At 45.8% G+C, this 26,673-nt stretch overlaps 1 long non-coding RNA gene across 1 annotated transcript in view; it reads right to left on the bottom strand.

Moving 5' to 3' along the window:
• Window positions 1–5,034: 5,034 nt before the first annotated feature.
• The window catches only part of LOC147001134 (uncharacterized), a 29,718-nt gene continuing 8,079 nt past the window's right edge, over window positions 5,035–26,673 (bottom strand). The window contains exon 3 of the long non-coding RNA XR_015045105.1: window positions 5,035–5,092. This is a non-coding gene — a long non-coding RNA (uncharacterized LOC147001134). The remainder of the gene's footprint in view (window positions 5,093–26,673) is intronic.

The following is a 26,673-nucleotide window of genomic DNA, read 5'->3' as shown; positions in this document are numbered from 1 at the left end:
AACGGAAACAAGATTTGCCGAAGTTCATTTTGTAAAGCCAATGAGTTTATTGAGCTTCCATAGAGAACATAAGGGGGAGGTGTTTGCAGTAGTGTGGGTGCTCCTCACCAAAAGGCTACACATAGAAAGCCTTTATCCTGCAGGGACCAGTTCTTCTCCATAGCCATATGCATGAAGGAGCCCCGCCCCTAGTCTTCCCAGATGCCCTGGCCAACTTGGAGGGAGTTTGTTTAAGCCAGGATGGGGCAGTCTACCTCAAACCCACAGATGTGCAGGCTGGGATGCAGGAGATAAAGAGCAAGCAGGGACCAACCACACCCTAACTCTCTCATCTGTGTTTGCAGTTGTATAATCTACTGGTGCACAGACATAGCCAACAAGTTTGGATTTTAGTTGATGCCAGATGTAGTCAAGATAACTGGCCAAGATCAGTGGTCTTGGGGGCAAAGAGAGGCTGGGCAGCACTTTCTTCACTGTGGCCAGTTGGATACTAACTAGGATGGATTTTGTTAAGCCTGGAACGGTACTGGCATGGAAGAGGTGCACAGTGAGGGTTAACTGTGGCAGGGAGCTTGGGTAGGAGGTCAGCAGTGAAGACAGTCAGTCCATTCAACAGACACTGTGCTCAAGGGCCAGAGCTGTACTACAATGGTGGCTCTTGTCAGGATTTCAGGCTCCACTGTGGAAATGGACATTGGGGGTCAGCTGTAATATGAAACTATAGCCTGCAGGGATGTGGTCTCTGAAGTGGTAGAGCGAAGACTTAAGAAATGATGCTTGGGAGTGGGCCCCTCACTCTAATGGAGACTCCAAGCAATTACACACTCAGTCCTTCACTGAGCCACATCTGATGTCCCCTAGGGCAGATCTCTTAGAGACAGTTCCTCAGCTCAGAGTGGCTGAGCAATGCAGCCAGAGCTGGCAGGGTTTGCTGGTTTCTTCTCTGGTATCTGTGACCAAATATCTTCAAAAAGCAACTCATGGGAGAAAGGGTTTCTATGGCAGATGGTTTAAAAGGATGCAGTCTATCATGGCAGCAGGAAGCACAGAGAGATGAATACTGGGACTCAGCTGGCTTTCTCCTGTTTATGCTCTCTGGAACGCTAGCTGGGGGAGTACTGCTGCCCATATTTAAGGTGGGTGGCTCTTCCCATTTCAATTAACCTAACAGACAGTCCCCTGAACACACACCCTGAGTCATATCTCTATGGTGATGCTAGATCAGTGGGTCTCAACCCCTTTGGTGGTAGGGGGTGGGGTCACATATCAGATATTTACAATCTGATCTGTAACAGTAGAAACATAAAGTTTTGAAGTAGCAACAAATAACTTTGTGGTTCGGAGTCTCCAAACACAAGGAACTGTATTAAAGGGTCGTAGGGTTAGAAAGGCTGAGAAGAGAATCGCTACACTAGATCCTGTCAAATTAACAACTAATATTGAGCAACCACAGAGGTTCAATCACAGATCTCTTCCAATGGAACTCCATCCATACTTGGCCCACTGAGCCTCACTGTGCTGATTCTTAAAATTTGGGTAGAAGAAAAGTTGCCACCATTGTGTCTCCCCAGTGGGCACAGACTAACGACAGGGAGATAAATGCCTTTCCTGACCTCCAGCAGCCACTGTGAGCATGGGTTGTCAGGGGCCTTGGAGTGAGGAAGGCCAACATTAGGCACTGTAACTCAGTGTGGAGATGACCGCCCCTTCAGGTCTTAGGGCTGAGCAGAAATCAATGTCAGAGGTCCAAAGGAGGAAGAAAACTCTATCGTGCTCAGGGCTGTATGGAAAAGGAATGGAGGTCAGAGAGCCACAGTCCAGAGATGCAATTACTCTGCACAAGTACTTAGAACTGACTGTTCCCTATGTTTGTCTCCAGACTTGAAAGGCAACTCTGTTAACAACAGTGTTCATGTTCAAGGTGTGTTTGATCCATTATTCCTGCACTAGCTGTCAGAGCGTGGCAGCTAAGGCCAGGACTGTACAAGGCTTCCATTCAGAGTTTCAGCTGATACTTGCTAGCAGAGAGCTCCCAGGCCCAGAAAGACAGACATGCCAGATAGTCCTGAGGTAGCCTCCAGGTTCTGAATGGAACCCTGCTCAGCTCACTGTGGGACCTGGAAGAGAGATGCCCAGTCTGACCTGGAATGTTCATACAGGTTGCCTGAAGCTGGTATGGGGAGTTATGGAGCTTAGGCTGCAAGGAGGGCCACCTGGGGAAGAACAAGAAGCATAAGATAAAGGCAGGCAAGATGATCAGTGGGAAGGGAGGGGAGGGGAGGGAAGGTGTGGGGAGGAAAAGGGGAGGGGAGGGAGTGGGGAGGAAGAGGGGAGGGAGAGGGGAGGGAGAAGGGAAGGAGGGGAGAGGAGGGAATGAGAGGAGAGGGGAGCAGAGACAACTGTCTGGGCCTTGCTGGTATTTGTTAACAAGCTATGAGATGAGCCAGGGTGCAGGTAAGTTAGAGGTCAGAGGGAGGAAGGAAGGCGACTAGACTGACATCGGAGATTTCTCCCTCAGCCACACATACAGGACTGGCAAACGCTCACTAGAGCATTCTTTGTCATAAGAACTGAACATCAATCCTGAGAGATGCAGTCAAGCAATTTTGGGGTATGGAATGCAGTATGCAGAATGTGTGATACACAGACATAGGTACATACATTCACAAGACTAAGATATATCTAAATAGCCACATGAAAAAGGTTGGCATGCTTCTGTATATAAGAATAAGGCAGCAGGCAGTGGTGGAGCATGGCTTTGACCCAACAGGAGGCACCAATAGCTGAATCTCTGAGTTTGAGGCCAGCCTGGTGGACAGAGTGAGTTCTCAAACAGACAAGGCTACCCAGAGAAACCCTATCTCAAATAAATAAATAAATAATAAATAATAAAGGAGAGAAATGAGAGGCAACCTCCTTAGGGGTCCTCAGGGGTTCCAACCTCAAGCAACGGGTGACTTCTAACATCTAGTGATAAAACAGGCCCCTGAGTTGGTCTCTATCAACTTATTGCCCACTCATTATGAGGAGGGAGGCTACCTGCCAGTGTTAGGAGCCCTATAGAGAGGCCCAGGTAGCAACAGCCCACAGGAACCAGGGCCTGCCGGCTGCCACCTGAAAACACACAGAGAGAAAGTTGCCCTGGCCACAGCCCAGATTCTGGGCCAGCTGAGCTACTGCATTCCTGAGCGACAGGAATGCTGGGAGAGCAAACACTAATAGTTTAAGGGTAACCTTGGGAGGAGGTCCACTGTCTGAAGACACACCTGTGGGGACCCATGGGGAATGTGACTGCTTCCTGAGAAGTCCTGGGCTGCTGACAGTCACTAAGAGCTCTTCAACAGTTACAGACAACATTTAAAACAAAAATAAGACAGGCTGGAGAGATGGCTCAGTGATTCAGAGCACTGGCTGCTCTTGCAGACAACCCCATTTGGTTCCCAGCACTCACACAGCATCTCACAGCTGTCAGTTTCTCCAGTGACTCCCTCTTCTGGTTTTCAGAGGTACTGCACTCATGTGGCACACCTACATACATGTGGACCAATGCTTATACACATAAAATTAAACAAACCCTTTTAAAAAAAAAAAAGCAGAAGCCAGGCACAGTGGCATATACCTTTAATCCCAGCACACAAAGATACAGCCTGATTGACAGCCTGTATCTACATAGTGAGTTCTTGGACAGCCAAAGTTACATAATAGAGAGACCTGGTCTGCGTTGAGAGAGAAAGAGAAAGAGAGGGAGAAAGAGAGAGAGAGAGAGAGAGAGAGAGAGAGAGAGAGAGAGAGAGAGAGAGAGAGAGAGAGAGAGAGAGAAGGGTGGGAGAAGGGAGAGGATGGAGGGAGGGAGCATTGGGCTGAAGTAAAGAAATGGCCCACTCATCCCATCCCATTTCCCACCATGCCAACTGCTGGTCTCCAGCACAGACTGGCCAGCAAGTAACGGAGGGAGAATCAGTCCCAAGAGTTTCTCAAGACACACTGAGATAGGTGCTCAGTGCTCTCACCTTCTATCTGTCTGTCTGTCTGTCTGTCTGTCTGTCACTGTCTCTGTCTGTCTGTCTGTCTCTCTCTCTCTCTCTCTCTCACACACACACACACACACACGCACACACATGAGCCCATCTCACTGCTTCCTCTGCCCACTTGCCTACTCCAGAGTTGTTAGTGAGGTGGGCCTGCCTGTCTGAGAGCTGGGATCAGTAGAGGAAGCACAGCAATTGACTGTCTATGGGTTTGTATGAGAAAAGAGAAACATTTGGTCTCAGAAAGGATGGCATCGCTAGGAGTACCGGGGTGGAATGGGCTCCCATCCTGGCAGGGACTATGAGGAAATCACCTCCCTCAGGGTGGGGAGAGGGCCATTAGGGAGCTCACCTGGGACTGCAGTTGTCCCTCTGCTGTGTGCTCTGAGGCCAGTTTGGAAACTAGGAGAGTCTAACCCACAGTTCACCTGCTTTAAAAGGTCTATGATTTGTATGAGATATCCTTTCTCACAGCAAAATATAGACCTAATACATCAATGTAAGTTAAACCCTCCCTTTACCAAGGGAGGGACTTAGAGGGGCCACGCTGTTCCTGCACTTCTACTCCATCCCAAACAACCTTGCCCCATTTTGGTCCTCAGAGCCAGACCTTTAATGAGTCCCATGTAGAAGGGTCTGTAGCAGTGACATTACAGAAGACTATCCTGTGGGACAATTGTTTCCTCTTCGTGTTTCCTCATGAGCTTTAAATAGACGGCCAGTCACATTGAGACTCTCCCTGCCACCAAGACTGTCCTGTCCCCTGTCTGCAGAAGACAGCCTGGTGAGTCACAGAGAACCATGAAGACTGTCCCCTTGACCAGCATCTCCATGCCTTCTACTGGCCCCTGTAGCTTAGGGTTTCATCAGTACCAAGAGTGTGTTTTAATGAGGAGACTCCCCATAGCAGTTCATCAATTAGTTTAAAATTGCACCCGACCCACCCCACACACACCTTGTGAGTTTGGGCTGAGGCCACTTCTCCAGAAAGAGCATTGGCTGCCCTCCCACGTCTGTCTCCTCTGCTGGCCAGCGACTTGTCCAAGGGTAGAGGGAAACAGCATCTAAAGTTAGGAAGAAGAAATGCCTTTTGTGTCACAGACCTGCATTCTTTCCATATATTTGTTTTCATAGCAACAAACCAAATGGTTTTTTTTGGGTTTTTTGGTTTTTTTTTTTTTTTTGGTTTTGGAGACAGGGTTTCTCTGTATAGCCCTGGCTGTCCTGGAACTTACTTTATAGACCAGGCTGGCCTCGAACTCAGAAATCCGCCTGCCTCTGCCTCCCGAGTGCTAGGATTAAAGGTGTGCGCCACCACGCCCGGCTCCAAATGTTTTAAAACAGAAAGTAGAATTGATGTGAAGCAATTTAAGCACCTGTCTTCTACAGCGTAATTGGCACCTCCATATCAAGTCCTGAGTGTCCTGTCCTTCCTCCTTTGTGGGCTTCTGTTGGACATGGTTTTCTCTTTTGAGCTACTCACTTGCAGCTGAGAAAGAACCTTTCTTCCATAGTAACAAGAGCCAGAAGTGGGTAATCCAAGACAGCAACATGTCCTTATTGCCATCATCAGAAAAGAGCCAGGCCCCCTTCCACCGCACAAAGTGGCACAGACCTAGGAAATTCCCAGCTCCCGCTTTCTCCACAAAGCGAGCTCAGTGACATTTTCCAAGTGAGGAGGCAGGAGAGGAGGTGCGGTCTGTCTAGACTAGACTGATGAATAGGCTTTCTCAGCACACTCAAGGCAGCATGTGTGGACACTGACATGTGGGGCTGCTTCTTGACTTTGCCCCAGAAGACACAAGCCCCACAGAGCCTCACCCAAGAGCCTGAATTCAACTAAGTATTAACTAACTCTCTTCCTTACTCACAGATACAGCTCAGTCATGGGCAGAACAGACATGCTCATGGGAATTCAGAAGGGAAAACTGTTAGCAGTGAGATGGGTCCTATCCTTCCTGAGGGAGCTGGTTACAATATTCAGGCAAGGCAACCTCTGAAGAACAAACATGTCATGCTTATTCAGCAAGGAAAGACCTGGCCCTGATAGAGCCAAAGAGGATGTTTGGAGTAGGAGAGGGACAGAGAAGATAATAAAGAGACCTGTAGATGGGTATGAACAGGAACACCAGCAGCAGATATATCTGTAAGGAACTGAAACATCTTCCAGCAGCAGATACATATTCCAGCAACTGATACATCTTCCAGCAGTTAATACATCTTCCAGCAGCCAGGGATTTCAGAAAGAGGTGAGGGCAAAGAACAAGAACCCGTGCCTATGGTTTGTGAGGTACAGGCATCCTTGTGGCTTTTGAGGCTGCAGGTGACTCTAAGAAACCATGTGTCACCAACCCAGGTGGAGATGGAAGTTGTTGGGTAGAAATTTAGAAGTCTTCATTTGCAATAGTAGTGTCTGCATTCTCACCATCCCTCAGCAGCCCAAGAAAGTACTTTAGGCTCCAGCTTAGCAAGGCTTAAGCAACTGCTACAGATATGAAGAGGTTTATTTTTAAAGCAAAATCTCCCCTGTAGTTACAAAATAAATCATAATCGCGTGGCATGTAGCGAAGTTGGTGGTCGAGGGCTTGCCTACCTTTCATGACACCCTGGGTGGGGTACTCAGTGCTACATAAAACTAGGCATGGGTGCACACATCTATAGTCCCTGAACTCAGAGGTGGAGGCAGGAGGATCATAAATTTAAGGTCATTGTCATCCTCTGAACAGCAAGCATGAAGTTTGGGTCCACTTTGGGCTATATACACCCTATCCTGGAAATAAACAAACAAACAAATAAATGACACTTGTAAAATTTCAAATAAGCCAGGCAGTAGTGGTGCACACCTTTAATCCCAGCACTTGGGAGGCAGAGGCAGGTGGATTTCTGATTTGGAGGCCAGCCTGGTGTTCAGAGTGAGTTCCAGGATAGCCAGGGCTATACAGAGAAACCCTGTCTCAACTCCCCCCCCCCAAAAAATTCTCCAGATGGTTCCAGCCCCCTCAGGAGCCTCCCATTGCCTTTTAATAATCATATCTCTCTCTCTCTCTCTCTCTCTCTCTCTCTCTCTCTCTCTCTGTGTGTGTGTGTGTGTGTGTGTGTGTGTGTGTGTCTTCCTCTCTTTGTTTTTGGGATATTTTTTCAGTCCCTAGAATTCCCTAGAGACTCTTTATGGCTAAGCTGCATTTCACAGCACCAGTGCATGGCAGCTGAATTACCAAGTCACTATTGAAGGACATCTGGACAGCGCTTATGGCCATTACACACAATCATTGTGAACACTTACAAAAAGGTGTATCTGTGAACATGAGTTTCCATGTCTCTGGGATAACTGCCCGGGAGCACGAAGGTTGGACCTCACAGCAGTTGTATGCTCAGCTCAATTGTTTGTTTTAAAATTTTATTCATTTACTTCTTTCATATGTGGAGTGTGTGAATGTGGAGGTCAGAAGACAAATTGAAGGAGTCAGTTTTGCTACATTGATCCTGAGTTTTAGCCTCAGGTTATCAAGCACCATTACCCACTTAGTCATCTTATCAGCCTGTGTGCTGTTGGGCATTGGGCTATACACTGACAGTCTGGTCTCCAGTCAAGCTGAGGTGTAACCCCGGGACCCAGTGGTGATAATTCACCTACATGAGACGGAAGTTCTCTCATGTCTCCTGGACATGATTCCCACCCGGGTCCGAGTGGAAAGCGTCTGGCAGCCCTTCTAGGTCTGCCTGCCCAGAGCATAGGAGGAACTCTGGCCAGACATGGGCTATCCTCCATTCTCCCTCCTTCACTTGCCCCCCTTTAGTACCTGAAAGAATATAAAACTTGAGACATGTGATTCATGTAATTTATGTCAAATAGCCCAAAGAGTTGTTTGTGAGCTTTGAAACCTGGGGCAGAGAACATAGCAGAACAGGCCAGGACATGCCCAGGCAGGCCCATTGTTAAGACATTCCTGAGGCTGCTTAGCCATAAAGACAAAGAGAATGACATGCTGGACTGGCCCGGCACCTCCCTATCTCCCACCCTTCTGACCTAAGTTAAATGTTATCTGCATGTCCAGTCTGCTGATGTTTAATTGGACCAATCATGTGAAACTGCACCAATTCCTCCCTGCTGATATTTAAATGAACCAATCATGTGAAACCGTGCCAATTCCTCCCCCAGCCCCAGCCCACTTTCTCCTGCGTGAGATATGTTTTGACATGGAGCTCCGCCATTAAACTACCTCATGTTTTTACATCAAGGCATTCTGTTCTGTTCGTGATTCTTGGGTGCATGCCGAATCAGGAATTGAGGGGGGTTTCCCCACTAGGTTCTTTCAGTACCCACAGTGTGCTATGTTTTGTTTCTTACAAAACAGCTGAACTGTTTTCTAGGAAGGTGAATTAGGAGACCTGAACAGATAGCGAACCTATACAGAGACATAAAAGGGGGATTTATTAGAGTGTCTTCCAGGCTGTGGTCTATTTAGTCCAACAATGGCTGTCTACTGGTCCAGGAATCCAGTAGTTTTTCAGTTCATAAAGATGGGCATCTCGGCTGGTCTTCAATAGACACTGGAATCCCGAAGACATAGAAAGCCAGTGAAGGATTAAGCTTGCCAGTGAGAGCAAGGGCAAGCAGGCAAGAGCAAAAGCTTCCCTTTTCCGTGTTCTTTCTACTGGATGCCACGGGAAGGCTCGGCCAGATTAAAGGTGGACCTTTCCACCTCAAAGGATCTAGATTACAGGTTGGTCTTCCCACCTTGGAAAACCTGGATTAAAAGTGGGACTTCCTACATCAAAAGAAAAAAAGTTCTCACAAGTGTTCCCAGCAGCTTGGGTTTTACTTCATTCCAGATGAAGTCAAGTTGACAACCAAAAGCTGCCATTACAGGTGGCTGGGACATTTTACATCCCCACCCACAAATTATGCGAAATTCAGTCACTGTGAACCTTTGTCAGTGTTTAGTGTGTCACTGTTTTTATTTTAACCATTTTGACAGATAAGTAATGATAGTTCACTATGGGGTTTATTTGATTAAAAACAAAGAGAAGGGGATAGAAAGATGGCTCAGTGGTTAACAGCATTTGATGCTCTTAGAGAAGATGGGAGTTCAGTTCCCAACACCCCCATCAGGCAGCTCCCAACCAAGTGTAAGGCCAGCTCCAGGAAACCAACCACTTCTTTACCTTCCATGGGCACTGCACTCAATTGCATGCATCTATACCCAAATATACACACACACACACACACAAATACACAAACACACACACACACACAAACACAAATCTCTACATAATTAATTATCGGGGAAAATTTAAATAAAACTTTCACTGATGTAAAGTGTCCAGGGAAACACTTTTTATGCATTCATGCTCGAGGTATACAGTGCATGTGTGGCTGCTACCTGTGGAGGTCAGAAGAGAGAATAAACCCCACCCCCTCATCTGGAACTGGAGTTACCATGGTTGTGAGCAGGTGCTGGGAATCAAACTTGGGTCCTCTGAAAGAAAAACAAGGACTTTCATTGATCCATCTCTCTTGTCCTGGAGAAATTGTTGGTTTTTGTATGTTTGTCTGGATTTTTTGTGGTAGTTTTTGTGTTTGTTTTTTGGTTGTGTGTTTGGTTAGTTGGTTGGATTTTGTTTTTTCAAGACAGGGGTTTTCTGTGTAGCCCTGGCTGTCTTGAAACTCACTCTGTAGACCAGACTGGACTTGAACTCAGAGATCTGTCTACCTCTTCCCCACACTCCAAGTACTGGGAATAAAGGTGAGAGAGCAGCCACAACCATCACCACAGCATGGCTGAAAAAGCTTGTCTTTTATCTGCATGCTCAGGTGCATTCTTTAGTTTTCTTAGTTTTTTTAGTTTTCTTTAGGTTCTTTCGTTTTCAGGTTAGACTTAACTTTCTGTCTTTAGGGTCCAGTCCCCTGAAGTGCCGGGTGTAAAGCCCTGCCAATGCAAGACATTTTTCAGTTGATTCATGATAAAACTAAACCATCTCTGTTCATCTGCTCCCCACCTCCTCAGAGTTATTGCTGATCTCCCTGACACCCACACAGTCATGTGTGGATCTACGGAGGATAACCTCCCTCCATTATTAACTGAACATGGCTCTTCATGGTCCCCAAATGCCAATAAAAGCAACATCTAACTCACTGAACTACTTTGCTTCCTATTGCTGCGTTAAACGCTATGATCAGAAACAACTTGGGGAGGAATGATTTCATTTCATTTGGCAGCTCACAGTCCATTATGAAGGAAAAGAAGGCAGAAACTCAAACAGGGCGGGGACCAAGAGGCAGGAACTGAAGCAGAGACCATGGAGGAGGGCTGCTTATGGTCTTGCTCCTCACAATGTGCTCGGCTTGATTTTTTTTAGAGACTATTTATTTTTAGCGTATGTATGTATGTATGTATGTATGTATGTGTGTATGTATTTACTTATTGCTTGTCTGCATAAGATGTACATGCTATGTTCAAAGCAGCCACGAGAGGGCTCCAGATTCCCTGAAACTGGGTCAACAAATGGTCGTGAGCCACCATGTGGATTCTGGAAGTTGAAACCAGGTCCTCTAGAAGAGCAGCCAGTGTTAAACACTGAGCCATCTCTCCATCTCCTCAGATAGCATTTTTTATACACACCAGTCCCACTAATCACAGTGGCTGGGCCTTCCCACACATCAACCATTAATCAATACAATGTCTCATAGACTTGCCTACAGGCCATCTGATATAGGCATTTTCTCAATTCAAGTTCTGGATTCTTAGATGACTCTAATTCATGTTTAGCTGACAAAACCACTAACCAGCACACCCCCTATCAAAGAGCTAATAGAATCCATCTTGTTTTACAGGTGAGCAAGCTGGAACCCTTACAGGGTGTTGCAACTCACCCAGCCACTCATCACAGACTATATATCGATGGATGTCAGTGCCGCAGACCCTCTTGGTCCCTTATCTGCATAGAATGAGTCTCTGATACAGGTGGGCAAGGAGTCGGCAGGAATTGACAGACAGACTCAACACAAGGGAGTGTGGATCTGAATGTAATTTGTCAAATCGAGCATCAAACTTTTTATACAGAAGAAAATAGGGGAGTTGGGTGACACACCAGCAAGGTACAAAGAGGTTACTGGATTCTTACACAAAACAGAGGAATACAAACACGGAAGAACTGGCAGGAACCAACTGGGTTAAAACTCAATGTTAACCACTGGGATAAAAGACAGCTCCCACTAAGGTGCACTTAATCTTAGAAGCCAGGGGCAAGGGCTTCATGCCCTTGCCATAGATCCTACTCTAGTCTATTGTGTAGTCCACCTTCCCCCTAGGCCATTGTAAATACTTGTTTGTGTATGGGTGTAACTCAGCTACCTATAGTTCTAAGTATCTACTCTGGTTCCTCTTTAGGTCACAACTTCCTTCTTCCTAGATAATGGTAAATTTCTTAGTAGGGCAGTGACTTAGCAAGGTCTGATCAAGGACTGCCTAGAATCTAACTTAGCTATATGTCAAAATATCAATCCTTAGGAGCACTTGTTTTTTTTGTTTTTTGTTTTTTGTTTTTTTAAGATTTATTTATTTATTATATGTGAGTACACTGTAGCTGTCTTCAGACACTCCAGAAGAGGGCATCAGATCTCATTACAGATGGTTGTGAGCCACCATGTGGTTGCCGGGATTTGAACTCCGGACCTTTGGAAGAGCAGTCAGGTGCTCTTACCCACTGAGCCATCTCACCAGCCCAGGAGCACTTGTAATAAAGCAATATTAAGAGAAAGCACACAGATCCGTTTACCACCTAAAGCAAGGGCATTGGAGCACTCTTTATACAGGAAACCACGGTTCAAGGAGACCTAGTTTCCGTGAACTTTTCGCCTCGGGACAGCGCCCAGGTTTTCGGGACCTATTGCGCTTGTCACTACTAGAGTGGATGTAGCATGTCAGAATGCCAGAATGTGTGTCTGTGGTACGGCTGACATCTTCTATCTGCACAGTTGTCTCTCCGGTCTATCTGGCTACCCTTTCTAAGGTCCAAATCACAAGTTTCTTCCAGACTACAAGGACTCTCTCTGATCACTGATTTGAGTATCCAGACTGAATCTGCCTTTGTCAAACAAGGAAAAACCTTTGAATGTTCCCTGTGCCTGAGGATGTAATAAACTCTGCAAGCCGAGTCAGATCCACCTAGTGGGAAACTAAATAGCTCTCCCTGGCTCCTGTTAGGACCTGGGGCTGGAGCATAGGAATGCAAAGACAGGCCCACCCCAATGCCCCTTCTCAGGTGCCCTTCCCAGCTGTTTTCTTCCTTCTAGCTCAGGAGCACTGCTCTCCACTCCCTTACTTCTCTAATCCTCCTTCCCTAGTGAACACAGTCAACATAGATTTTCACACTCAGACACATGGCTCCCAGCCCTGATGTGAGGTAAGATCAGTTGAGTAGAAAGTTGAAGAATATTCATGAGGCCTGGCAGGATGTCTTTAGTGGACAAAAAAGCTTATTACCAAGCTTAATTGAACCTGTGGACAAATGTGGTGGAAGGAGAGAATGGACTCTAGCAAGTTGTCCTCTGACCATGCATACCACCTATGTATACAAATACATAAACAAAATGTTTAAAAAAGAGAAAGAGAGAGAGAGAGAGAGAGAGACATAACCATGGGCAGGTTCCAGCTTGCAAGGTTCTGGTCCAACTCATGTCTGCTGGGAATTTTTAAATCATCTAGGTGATTCTAGTATGGCTTCAAGGATGAAAATCAACTTCACAATGTGAATGAAAAATTAAATAGTAGAGGGGGCATAACTACTCCTAAAGCACGGGGAAGGTTTTTATTGTAGCTATAAGGAAGAAAGCAGACAGAGGAAAGAGGCCAGACTGAACTTGCCGGCAGACTAATCCATGAGAGGAGAGGAGAGAGAGAGAGAGAGAGAGAGAGAGAGAGAGAGAGAGAGAGAAGCACTGACCAAGAGAGGTGGCCAGGGCCAAGAGAACAGCATAACCCAAATGGTTGAGTTATACAGGGATCAGGCTTGGGGAAGGGAATCTAAAGTCTAGCTCCCAGGAAAGAGAAGTTTAGGGTAGAGGAGGGGGTGAGAAGTGCTAGGAAGAGCCATAGGTATGGAGGGATGTTGGGAGAGCTGGGAGGAGCCATAGATACTGAAGGATACTGGGAGAGCTGGGAGGAGCCACAGGTATTGAAGGATGCTGGGAGAGCTGGGAGGAGCCATAGGTACTGAGGGATGCTGGGAGAGCTGGGAGGAGCCACAGGCATTGAACAACACTCCTCTCTGGTTTCCTAGAGACCCTAAGTCTGTTCTTGGATGGTGTCCTCATGTCTTCCCCCTGAGCATGGGGGCCAGGACTCTGAAAGGTAGATTCTGCTGTCAAGGGAGGCAGCAGGGCTAGTGACAAGCTTTCTTCTGCCCTATAAAGCAGAAGTTTCTGTACCTTTATCTGTCTGCCACTGACTCTTCCTTTAAGCAAAAACCCTTCTGTTTTTAGAAACTGAAATCCCAGAACTACAGTCCCAGCCACCTTGTACAGTGCCTACATCCTGGCCTTGGTCCTGAACTGGGATTTTATTGTGAAAAGGAGGCAAGAATCCTCCCTGGGGTGGCAGACATCAGCAGAAAGATCTAACTACCCCCCTCTACCATCAGAGAATGTTCAGAAGCCACAGCTGGGCAGCAGGGTCCTGAGAGGACAAACACTACTGTATACAGTTCACATGTGGTTCTAGCTGCATAATGCCTGACCTAGTCTGGGCTCCTCTGAAGCTCTGGAAGTCACCCAGATCTCACAAAGAAACTCCCTTACTACTTCCATTAGCCAAATAAGGATGCTGCTTCCCTGGAAAAAAGAGCTCGTTGGCTGTGAAGTCAGAGGAAGGAGCAAAAAAGAAAAAACAAAGCAAAACAAAACACTTGTCCTTCATGGGACCAGCCAGTCTGAAGAGCATGCTCAGGTCTAGGGAGGGTTCTGGGTGTTCTTCAAGCCATCCCCTGGCCTGTAGGCTTGTCAGTCTTCAGCAACCAGAGAGGCAGCAATGTGCCTGAGGTTGGGTCTCCTGGAATGCAGCTCCTTGGGCCTTGCCCCAGGCCACAGCATCACAGTGCTGGAGTGTGGCACCTGGATTCCTACACCTCTCCTGAGGCAATTCCTTTGGGAGTTGAAGCTTGAGAGCCCTGGTCTTACCCTTCAGTGCAAGCCTGGAGCAACCTTTGAGAAGGCAGGGTTCTCCTAATGGAAAGAAACTGAAGTCTCCCAACATAAAAACCTTCACTTTTCAATGAGAAAACTGAAGCTGGGGAGCCAAGTGGTTTGTTCAAGAGCCATTGATTTGTGAGAATGGGAGTGGAGACCATGGGATACTAGAAGACAGGAGCATTGTTCTGAGAAGAGGGAGCCCACATAAATCACTCTAGATTGTACTCCACTAGAAAAGCACAGAGTTCATCGTGTAGATAGGGCAGGTTGGAGATGCAAACTCTGTTGGAGTTATCAGATTGGAAAGCAGGAAGAAACTGTGACTGTCGTGGTGAAAGACAAAATTCAAGGTCCATGACTCATGAGGCTTGCTAGTTAGGAGGGCTTTTTGGGCCTAGAGCAATAAACAAAGGCTGTAAAGTCATCCCAGGAACCAACTAGCCATAAAGATAGGGAACACATACAAGAATGTCCGGACTAGACCAGCGCCTCCCTATCTCCCTCCCTTCTGACCTGGGTTAAATGTTAACCAGATGCTCTGCTGATTTAGATAAGCACCGGGCCCTCAGAATTCCTGACCCCCTGACCTGCACATACTCTTTTTCTGATGTGTAATCATTCTGCTGATGTTTAAATGAACCAATCATGTGAAACCGCGCCAATTCCTCCCCCAGCTCCAGACCCTTTTCTTTAAAAACCTCTAGCTTTCAAGTCTCATGGCCAACAACCTCTGTCTCCTGTGTGAGATACATGTTGGCCCGGAGCTCCGTCATTTAACTACCTCATGTGTTTGCATCAAGACGGTCTCTCATGATTCCTTGGGTGCACATCGAATAGGGAATTGAGGGAGGGTTTACCCACTAGGTTTTTTCAGTGACAAGATCAAGGTTGTTCTAAAGACATACTTGTGCCCTCCCTTCAGCTTTCTGAGGACTGTGACAATGGACCCCAAAAAACTGGAATTTTCACCAGGAATTTCAAGCTGACATAAAGAAAGTGCTGGGACCCTGACACTAGCCAGAGCAGGAGTCTGTCTCTAGTGCTGCCAGCCTGCAGGACAGATATGGGGAAGGGTTGTGTGCTGAGAAGAGACAAGGATGGGTCGACCACGGGCTGAATCTTGACCACAACTGCCAAACCGAAACACATCTGTACTCAGGAGCAGAGAGAGATGGATCCTGGTGCTCAGATGCTTTCTCCATTTTATTCAGCCCAGGATCCCAACCTACAGAAGGGTGCTATCAACACTTAGGGTGAGTCTTTCCTTTTATATGGTGCTACCTAAAAATTCCCCTGCAGATGTGTCCACAGGTTTATTGGCTAGGTAGTTCTAGATTCCATCAAGTTGACAATCATTATCCACTGTCACAGAGCCATCAGTGAGTAAGTGGTGATCCTCGTTAGTGTGAGCACTGGATGTAGAGTCAAGGGACATTGTTCTTGCAATGGCCTTACTGGTACTCACACTTGTGGGAAACAGCCAGACTCTGCTGTCCTTCTTGCTTTGTCCTGGGTTCCAGCACCATATAAAATGGGTTTGGAGGTACATGCCTGTGATGCTAGTACTTGCAAGCAGTTTGTTATTGTTTGTTTTTCGAGACAAGGTTTCTCTGTGTAGCACTGGCTATCCTGGAACTCACTCTGTAGACCAGGCTGGCCTGCAAATCAGATATTCAGCTGCCTCTGCCTCCTGAGTGTTGGGATTAAAGTCCTGTACCATCACTGCCCTGCTCAAGATTATCTTTATATCAGACCAACCTGGGATGCATAAGACTCTGTCTCAAAAGACAACAAACAAACACAAAACCCCACTGTCTCCCATAACAGTAGTTAGTTTAAGATGACTGTAACATTCATCAGTGTCTTCTTCACTTCCTGGGGCTATTGTTAAAAATAAAAAATTTTAAAAAAGGTTAACAGTTAGGGTGGCTCAAATTGTAATGTATCATCTTAGCATTCTAGACACTAAGGGCCGAGATCAATGTGCTGAAGGGGTTGATTCCATGTGAGGCCATGTACTGGCTGGTGTTGTGATGTCAACTTGGCTAGGGTAATCACAGAGAAAGAAGCTTCATTTGGGAAAGTGCCTCCATGAATCCTGCTGTGGGGCATTTTCTCAGTTGGTGATCAAGTGGGGAGGGCCCATTGTGGGTGGTGCCATCCCTGGTCTGGTGGTCTTGGGTTCTATAAGAAAGCAAGCTAGCAAAAAAAAAAAAAAAAAAAAAAAACCAACAAAAAAAACAAACAAAAAAAAAAAGCCGGGCGTGGTGGCGCACGCCTTTAATCCCAGCACTCCGGAGGCAGAGGCAGGCGGATTTCTGAGTTCGAGGCCAGCCTGGTCTACAAAGTGAGTGCCAGGACAGCCAGGGCTACACAGAGAAACCCTGTCTCGAAAAACCAAAAAAAAAAAAAAAAGAAAGCAAGCTAGCAAGCCAGGGAAGCAAGCCAGTAAGTACCACCCCTCCATGGCCTCTGCATCAACTCCTGCTTCCTGATCTGCTTGAGTTCCAGTCCTAACTTCCTTGGTAATGAACAGCAATGTGGAAGTGTAACCTGAATAAACCCTTTCTTCCCCAACTTGCTTCTTTGTCATGATGTTTTGTGCAGGAATAGAAACCCTAAATAAGACAAGCCTGTAGGCCGAACTTTGCCCAAGCCTCTCTTTGGCTTGTGTTTAGCCATCTTCCTGTGTCTTCCTTCTTCTATCCATATTTGCTTCTGTTTCCCAATTGTCTTTCCTATGAAACAAATGGAGCAAAAGTCCTTGTAGGCTGAAGTGATGACAAGGTGGACAGAGTGCTTGCTGTGTGAGCTTGACGTCTGGGATTCTTTTCCCAGGACCAGCATAAGTAGCCAGGAGTGGCCCTGTGAGCCCAGCACTGTGGTGGGTGGAGACAGGAGGATCACTAGGAGCACTGGCCACCTGCCTAGCACCAACTTCAGTGAGATAACCCCTGCCTCATACATTAAAAAAGTAATTTTTAGAAGTCCTTGACTGAATTTTTGATCTTAGCCATTCTGACTGGTGTGAAGGGGAATCTCAGGGTTGTTCTGATTTGCATTTCCCTGATGATTAAGGGTGTTGAACATTTCTTCACGTGCCTCTCAGCCATTCAGTATTCCTCAGGTGAGAATTCTTTGTTTAGCTCTGAGCCCCATTTTTAATGGGGTTATTCTTTGCCCCTTCTTAGAATTGGGAACAAAACACCCTTGGAAGGAGTTACAGAGACAAAGTTTGGAGCTGAGATGAAAGGATGGACCATCTAGAGACTGCCATATCCAGGGATCCATCCCATAATCAGCTTCCAAACACTGACACGATTGCATACACTAGTAAGATTTTTCTGAAAGGACCCAGATATAGCTGTCTTTTGTGAGACTATGCTGGGGTCTAACAAACACAGAAGTGGAAGCTCACAGTCAGCTATTGGACGGATCACAGGGCCCCCAATGAAGGAGCTAGAGAAAGTAACCAAGGGGCTAAAGGGATCTGCAACCCTATAGGTGGAACAACAATATGAACTAACCAGTACCCCCCGGAGCTCGTGTCTCTAGCTGCATATGTATCAGAAGATGGCCTAGTTGGCCATCAGTGGAAAGAGAGGCCCATTGGTCATGCAAACTTTATATACCTCAGTACAGGGGAAGGCCAGGGTCAAGAAGTGGGAGTGGGTGGTTAGGGGAGTGGGTAGGGGAGCATGTGGGGGACTTTTGGGATAGCATTGGAAATGTAAATGAAATAAATACAACACCAACAACAAAAAAAAGAAGTCCTTGACTGTAATGGCTTTTAAACCAAACTGAAAATGAAAAAGAAGAAAGGCAAATTTTTCTTCTCAGAAAGACAGGGATGCTATTAGGACAGACACACAATGCTCACTTCAGCCAAGATCTTATTTCTAAATAAGGCCACACACTGAGGCACTGGGGCCAACTTCTTCATAGCTCTTCTCTGGGGAATACAGGATGTTAAATGATTTCTGGGTGTAAGCACAGAGTGCATGCGGGAAGCCCGGGATTACAGTGACAAGCCTAGATTCTAAGTTTCAGCTCTGTACTGTTTGAACAAGCTGCTGACAAAGGGAACCGGGACCTGCACTTACTGGTTGTTGGTCACTGTCCTCTGAGTTGAAGGTTTCCTAGAGTTTGACCAGGAGGCACAGGTGGCAGGCATAAGATGGCAAGGTTTTGCCCTCCCTGAATTGTGTGATTTCCCAGTTCCTCTTCACTTGGTAATTTATTTCTTTATTTCTTCCTTCCTTCTTTCCTTCCTTCCTTCCTTCCTTCCTTCCTTCCTTCCTTCCTTCCTTCCTTCCTTCCTTCCTTCCTGTCTTTCTTTCTTTCTTTCTTTCTTTCTTTCTTTCTTTCTTTCTTTCTTTCTTTCTTTCTTTCTTTCTTTCTCTTTGACAGTTTGTTATCTATCTATCTATCTATCTATCTATTTATCTATGTCTGTCTATCTCTCCAACTATCTATCTATCTATCTATCGTGAGACAGGCTCTATGTAACCCAGTCTGGCCTTGAAATCCCATTGTACTCAAAGTTGATCTTGACCTTCTGATCCTCCTGTCTTTACATTCTGTGTTTTACAGCTACAGCCATGTGCCACTATGCCCTGTAGATGAAGTGCTGAGGGTAGAGGACAGGGCCTCAGGTACACTGAGCATGCATTCCATTGAGCTACATCCTGACTCCCTTTCAATAATTGATTTTATTTCTTTCTGAGACAGGTTCTTTCTAGATAAACTTGACTAGCCTGGAACTTTCTATGTAGGCCAGGCTGGCCAGGAACTCACAGAGATCTCCTTGTCTGTGCTTCTCAAGAGCTGGGATTAAAGCACGTGCCATGATACATGGCCCTAGAATTGAATTTAAAAGTTGTGAATGTTTCTATTATTATCAATAATTATCAAATGAGCTGGTGGCACATAATAACAGCACTTGAGAGGCAGAAGCAGGCTAATTTGTGAGTTTGAGGCCAGCCTGGACTTCACAGTGAGCTCCAGTACAGCCAGGGTTACACAGAGAAGCCTGTCTTGGAAAGAGAAACCTGTCTTGGGGGGGAAAAAAGTATCAAATGAGCATCCTTTCCCTACCTCTGAGTTTTCAAGGCCATTTAAAAATTTGTTTTATTACTATTTGTGTGTTTGTTTGTTTCTTTGTGCATGCATGTGCACATGTGTGTACGCATGCACTATGGTACATTGAAGTAAGAGGACAACTTTCAGGAGTAAGTTCACTCCTTCTACCATGTGAGTTCTGAGATGGAACTCGGGTGTCAGGTCTGTGCAGCAAGTATCTTTATCTCTGGGCAGTCTCACAGGCTCTATAGGGCCATTTATTTTCTTAAGGCAAAACATATAAACATTAAGCAGGGAGAGGAGACCCAGCCTCAGAGTTCTGGTGTGACAGCCATGCAAAGCAGCAGTACATGTTATCCAAGCTCAATCAGTGAATGGTCCCAGCCCAGAACCATTCTCTACCTCACATAACAGGTCCCACATAACAGCTCAGTAAGCCCCATTAAGTACCCAGTAGCTTTTCTTTTTTTTTTTTTTTTTTTTTTTTGAGACAGGGTTTCGTCCTGGAACTCACTTTGTAGACCAGGCTGGCCTTGAACTCAGAAATCCGCCTGCCTCTGCCTCCCGAGTGCTGGGATTAAAGGCGTGCGCCACCACGCCCGGCCCCAGTAGCTTTTCTATCCCAGTGTTTCAAACTCCTTCCACAATCCTTCCCAAAACACGGGACCAGCTCTTAACAATTCCCTACTTCTGGTACCAATTTTAGTTTCTATCTTAGTTACTTTTCTGTTAGTGTGATAAAACACTGGGAAAAAAAAAAAAAAAAAAAACAATGTGAGGACAGAGTGTTTATTTCAGCTTACAGTTTATGGGCCATCTGGAAGGAAAGTCAGGCCACCAACCCAAGGCAGGAACCTGGGGGTTTGTGGACTGCATCCTGGCTTGCTCCCCCTGGGTTGCTCAGTTTTCTTTTTTATATCCCTCAGCATCACATCAATTGAAACCAAGAACATACTCAAAGGTCTTGCTTATAGGCAGTCTGATAGAGGCATTTTTTTCAGTTGAAGTTCCCTCTTCTCAAGAAGACTCTAGCTTGTGTCAAGTAGACAAAAAACAAACAGCAGACAGGGATTCTGTCACACATCTTGCAATAATAATAAATGTATAAAATGTATTTTTATAGAGCCATTGAGTCATAGGGGCATAATGAGCTGTCTTGTGGGAGCTTGGAAGGGAATATTGAGAGCAATGCAGACAATGGAGGCCTGGCTTGTGGGGTTTCAGAGGGATATTTGAGAATCCCTTGAAGATTCTATCAGGGCAGTGTGTATGGTATATTTGAATTATGAATCTGTGGGTCTTGTCAATTTGAGTTGAAAAATCTGGTGTGATTAATAAGAAACCAGTACCACTAAACTGAAACTTTTGCTTTACTGGGAAAATAGAGAACTGATCAAAAGTAGCTGGAACTGAGAAATTAGTGGTGATTAAGAAGAGACCATCATCGTTGAGGTGAAGTTTGGGAGTGTTTCCTTAGAGTAAGCACACTAAAGCTGTTGTTCAGAGGGAGACAAGCCCATAGGCGATGCTGGTAGCCAACACAGTAATGTGTCAGAGTCTCTCACATCTAACTGGTTTTGAAGACACAGTGGGGTCATGGAGAACAGCTGAAGCTTGGCACTCTGAGAGGCCAGCAGAGGTCATCAGTGAAAGTGCAGCCTCAGCTGTGGTGGGAACCCAAAGCCTGAAGGAGCTGTGAAAGGAGGCTGAGGCTTGGAACCATATGTCAGTGTCAGGGTCCCTGAAGAAAGACCAGGAGGCTATGTGAAGTTGCAGCTTTTAGAGCCCCCAGCAGATGCAGATGTCAGGATGGTGAGGCTACTGCCCATGAGAGCAGAGGGTGTAGAGTGGAGCTGGCCTGAGCCTATGAGTTAAGTTGAACTGTGTGTTAGAAATGTCAGAACTCAAGAAGTGGAGTTGCATAGAATCTCTGGAGCCCAGAAGTTCATGAGTGCCAGGCCCTGGGGACTGAGTTATTAGCATGGTTGGAGTTTAGCTTTGTTTTATTCAGACTGTGGTTACACCCTGGGTCTTCCCTCATGAAATGAGAACATATTATTATTATTTTATTTCACAGCAGTCTACAGTTTAAAGACACTGACCTTTTAAAAAATTCTGTATTTTTAAAAAGACTTTGGACTAAAAGTCTCGCAAAATGCAAAGATGGTTGGACTTTTAAAGTTATTCATGCTGTAATATTGACATTAGTATACGAAATATTGAGGATAAACAAGGAAGGAAGAGTTCTGGCTTAATAGTAGTGTTGGTGTAACAAGTTAACAGGGGCCAAATGTGCTGATTGACATAAGCTAGAGTTATCTGGGAAGCCGCACCTCAGTTGAGATGATGCCCCCATCAGATTAACTGTGGCAAGTCTGTGGGGCATTTTCTTGATTGGTGATTGATTGGAAGGTCCCACAGTCCCATCCCTCGACAGAGGGTCCTGGGGTGTATAAGAAGGCAAACTACCACCAAAGGGAGAATGTCAGTAAACACCATTCCTCCATGGTCTCCACTTCAGTTCTTCCCCCAAGTTCCTGCCTTGAGTTCTTGCCCTGACTGCCCTTCAAGATGGAGAATAAACGGTAGCCTGGATGAACCCTTTCCTCCCTAAGTTGTTTTTGTTCCATGTTTTATCACAGCAATGGAAACGTAACTAAGACATTGTCTTCTTAGGTCATGACACCTTTCTGTCATTTGACACTCCAGTTGAAGACCACTTCCTTTTCATCCCCTCAAAGGACTCTCCTATGCTGACAACATCCAGACCCATCTTCACAGATACTTTCCTTTGACGAGTCTTCCTTTTAGAAAGAAAGTGTTCTGAAGAATCATGTCAAGATAATGACCCAAGCTGCTATGACCATTTTTCAAAAAAGGAAACTAATTGAAAACCTGCCATGGATAAATAGGACCTAGATCCATCTTGGAGCTCTTAATTCAGCATTGGGGAGGATGGGCTTCCAAGCTGCAGCCATGCAGATGCCCCAAGAGACATATGACTCATCAGTAGCCAAGTGCATCCACTGCATTAGGCCAGCCATGACAGCTAGTTAGCATCTAGTTAGCATCTGGATACTGGTGGAGCCACGCTTTGTTCCCTAGTCTGTTTCCTCATTGGAAGAGAGAGACAAAAATATGAGACTGAAGCTGCTAATTTTCTTTTCTTCTCTCATTCTCTTTTAAAGGAAAAAAATCCTTTATGTGTCTGTGTTTTTTGCCTGCATGTATGTATGTGCACCATGTGTGTGCTTGGTGCCTGAGGAGACCAGAAGAGCACATCTGCTCATCGAAGCTGGAATGGCAAACAGTTGTGGGCTGCCATATGATGTGGGAACTGAACCTGGTTCCTCTCCAAGAGCAGAAAAAATGTTTCCTCACTGCTAAGCCATAGCTCCAGTCCTCTCTACCTGTTCTTCAACATTAACTTTCACTTCAAAGTACACTCTCATCTGAGTCATCTGAATATTGTCAGCATAGGAAAATCTGTTGCAGGGACAAAAAGGAAATGTTCCTCACTGTGAGCACTCTGGAGTGTCAAATGGGGAGCCAGGGCCATGACCGCTTGTGGAAAGAAGACAGTGCCGTAGTTACTTTGCTATTGCCATGGTAATACACTGACCAGATGAGTAAATGTACATTTACAGTTAAAATAAATGTCTAAGAACAGGCAGAGATGGCTGAAGAGGTGGCTGGAGAGATGGCTGGAGAGATGAATGGAGAGATGACTGGAGAGATGAATGGAGAGGTGGCTGGGATGATCAGTGCTCAAAGGCAGCTGTCCACGTTCTTTCATCTAAGGTGGTGGTTCTCAAACTCTCGGTCATAACTCCCAATCACATATCCTGCATATCAGATACTTGCATCAAGATTCATAACATAAGGCAGGCATGGTGGTGCATGCCTTTAATCCCAGCACTCAGGAGGCAGAGGCAGGCAGATTTCTGAGATCGAGGCCAGCCTGGTCTACAAAGTTAGTTCCAGGACAGCCAGGGCTATACAAAGAAACCCTGTCTCCAAAAACAAAACCAAACAAACCAAAAGATTCATAACATAGTAAAATCACAGTTATGAAGCAGCAACAAAGTAATTTGTTGGTGGGGGGTCACCACAATGTGAGGTGCTGCATTAAAGGGTCGCAGCATTGAGAACCACCACTCTAAGATGAAGGTGCTGCTTCTGTATAACTCTATTTACACCACGGGTTTACTGCCTGCAGATGCATAATAAAATCATGGACTTAGAGTCACAAGCACGAGGATGTAAAGAGGCTCAGAGTAAGCAGAGGCCCTTGGTGAGCACCATGCTTGGCTCTCAAGAGCTGAATGACAGTAGCCTGGGGAACAGGCCATTTGCTAGAGGAACGAGGGCCTGTCTGCCACAGCAGCCCAAGGGAACAGCAAGCTGTTGTCATTACATGCACTTTGCATGGATGTTTTCTCTTACTTCACAGGACTCTCGATCCATGCTACAGAAAAGGAAATTGAAATCCAAGCACTTTTTGTCTTTTTGTGGTATCAGGAAATGAACACATGGCCTCATGTGCACTAGGCAAGTACACTACCCCTGAGCTATACCCTCATGCTCATTTTTATTTATCTTGAGATAAATAAGATTAATAAGGCTCACCATGTTGCCTAGACATGCCTTGAACTTGCAATCCTCCTGCATCAGCATCCTGTGTAGTTGGCATAACAAGCATACCCTAGACTGGGGAAATACCAGAATGTGAAGTGTTTTGCTCTAGGGCACAGGGATATGTGGTAGGCAGGGATTCCTAGGATCCTTGGTTAATTTTAGATTTTATCCTTTCGCTGGGCTCTCCTATTCTGCAGAGATGAAAGCAGACAGGCCCCAGAATTTGTGCAGTGTCTCATCAATACCAATAGATTCTCCAGGCTTCTTTTTTTTTTTTTTTTTGCTTGAGACAGTAGTCACACTCTGCAGCCAGGCTAGGCTAGTGTGGACTTCCTCATGTAGCCTAGGCTGGCCTTGAACTTGTGACAATGTTTCTGCTTCAGGTTCCCAAGTGTTGAGTCTGCAGGTGCAAGTCATTGGGCCTGGCAGCCATGTCACTGCTGGCTGTTAAAGGGCCTTAGTTACCTTTCTATTACTGTGCTTAGGGTTAGAAGCTATGCTGGTAGAGCAAAGGGATGGCAACAGGACACTGAGACAGCTGCTGGAAGATCACATCTTGATTTTGCAAGTAAGAGGCAGAGAAGAAACACTGGGAATGGCAGGAGACTTCTGAAGCTTAAAGCCCACCCCCATAACACACCTCATCCAACAAATCCACACCTCCTAATCCTTCCCAAGCAGTTCCATCAACTGGAGTCCCAGTATTTAAATATATGAGACTACAGGAGCCACTCTCCTTCAATCCACCATACTAGGATGGACTGCAGATATATCTTCAAATAGAGGTGATTCCAGGAGTCCCTTTCTCATCAGGACTTGTTCATTGAGATATTTGTGCCTAGGCTTCCTGGCTACTGAATAGTTTGAAAATCACACTGGTTTGCCTAACAACAAATCCCCAACAAACTGCTTTTCTCAAGAGGGATCCAGGGACATTAACAAAATCTGAGTCCACGGCTGGATTATTTGCTCTTTTATTTTTTAACGATTTATTTATTTATTTATTTATTTATTTATTTATTTATTTATTTATTTATTATATGTAAGTACACTGTAGCTGTCTTCAGATGCACCAGAAGAGGGCATCAGATCTCATTACAGATGGTTGTGAGCCACCATGTGGTTGCTGGGATTTGAAATTCGGACCTTCGGAAGAGCAGTCGGGTGCTCTTACCCACTGAGCCATTTCACCAGCCCCCAGATTATTTGCTCTTTAAGATTAGATTTAGCCAGAACAAACTGGGTAACCTGCAGTGAGTAATCTTGTTGCCCCAAGACCACTTAGCCATTGGGTCAGTAATTCCTGAGAACAGAACTCTCCTTACAATGGCTGTATAGCTCCCAGGATCCAGACACCAGTGAGACAGTCCCTTCCCCCAGGGATTTCACAGTCTGGTGGAGACAGACAAGAGACCAAGGAAACATAAGGAAGCAAGCAATGAAAAATTCTATACTAGGCTGGGTGAGCCTCAGAGGGCATGGACCATGGTGAGGATGAGAGGGCAAAGGCCAAGGAGGCTGGAAGAGCCAGCAAGATTCAAGAGGGAAGATGCTTGTGCCAAATAGAGAACACAGATTATAGTTCTTTAGTCCTTGGATGAGGTATGGAAGACTGAGGGAATAAATGGGCATCCCTAGAAGTTCAGGACACTCTCTAGGAGATTCCTGGGATCCTGGCTCAGCCTCCATCCAGGTCACTTTTGCTGGTTACTGCCATGCTCCCTCCATCTCCCATCCTACTAATAACAGTTTGTCCCTTAGAATGTGTCACCTCAGCTCTAAGAGGCAGAGAAGGGACATTTCATAGCTCTGTTGCCTTGGACGAACACAGTGTCTGGAAGGCAATGGCCTCACCGTGCTCTTCAGTGTTGTGAACAAATGTGTAAGTAAGTGAAAGAATGAGCAAGTGGGTCAGAGAATGGAAGGTGCAGTAAGCCGTGCACAGACGCTTGTGTTAATGTCCTGATGGTTTTAGGGAGGTGAGATCACAGGTTGTCCTGGTTAGGACACCATGACTAAAAGCAACTTGGGGAGGAAAGGGTTTGTTTGGCTTACACTTGCACGTGTAGTTAGTTCATCATCAGAGGAAGTCAGGACAGGAACTCAAACCGAGCTGGACCCTGGAGGCCCGGCCTGATGCAGCAGCCATGAAAGAATGCTGATTTCGGGCTGGTGAGATGGTTCAGTGGTTAAGAGCGCCGACTACTCTTCCAAAGGTCCTGAGTTCAAATTCCAGCAACCACATGGTGGCTCACAACCACCTGTAATGAAATCTGATGCTCCCTTCTGGAGTGTCTGAAGACAGCTACAGTGGACTTACATATAATAAATAAATAAGTTAATTAATTAATAAAAAAATTAAAAAAAAAAAGAATGCTGCTTTCTTGTTTGTTTCTCATGTCTTGCTCACCCTGCTTTCTTATAGATCCCAAGACCACCAGCTCTGGGAAACCTACCACTCACAATGGGCTGGGCCCTTCTCTATCAATCATTAATTAAGAAACTGCCTTACAGAAGGAGGCATTTTCTCATTGGAGGTATGACCCCGTCCCCGAGATGACTCTACCTTGTGTCAAGTTGACATAAGGTAACCAGCATACACATGATCTTAGGGAGCTGAGAATGAGTTCCAATTGCTGAGAACAGAGGAAGAAATTGGGTGGTGGTGGTGGTTTTAGTGGTGTTGCCGATGTTGTTGTTGGTGGTGGTGGTGGTAGAGGCAGTCAGGACAACATG

Source organism: Mus caroli, unplaced genomic scaffold, assembly GCF_978045245.1.
Source record: "Mus caroli unplaced genomic scaffold, Mus_caroli_1 scaffold_14, whole genome shotgun sequence".
NCBI lineage: Eukaryota > Metazoa > Chordata > Mammalia > Rodentia > Muridae > Mus > Mus caroli.
The sequence above is the reverse complement of the archived record's forward strand: the minus strand, read 5'-3'. Positions and strand labels throughout refer to the sequence as shown.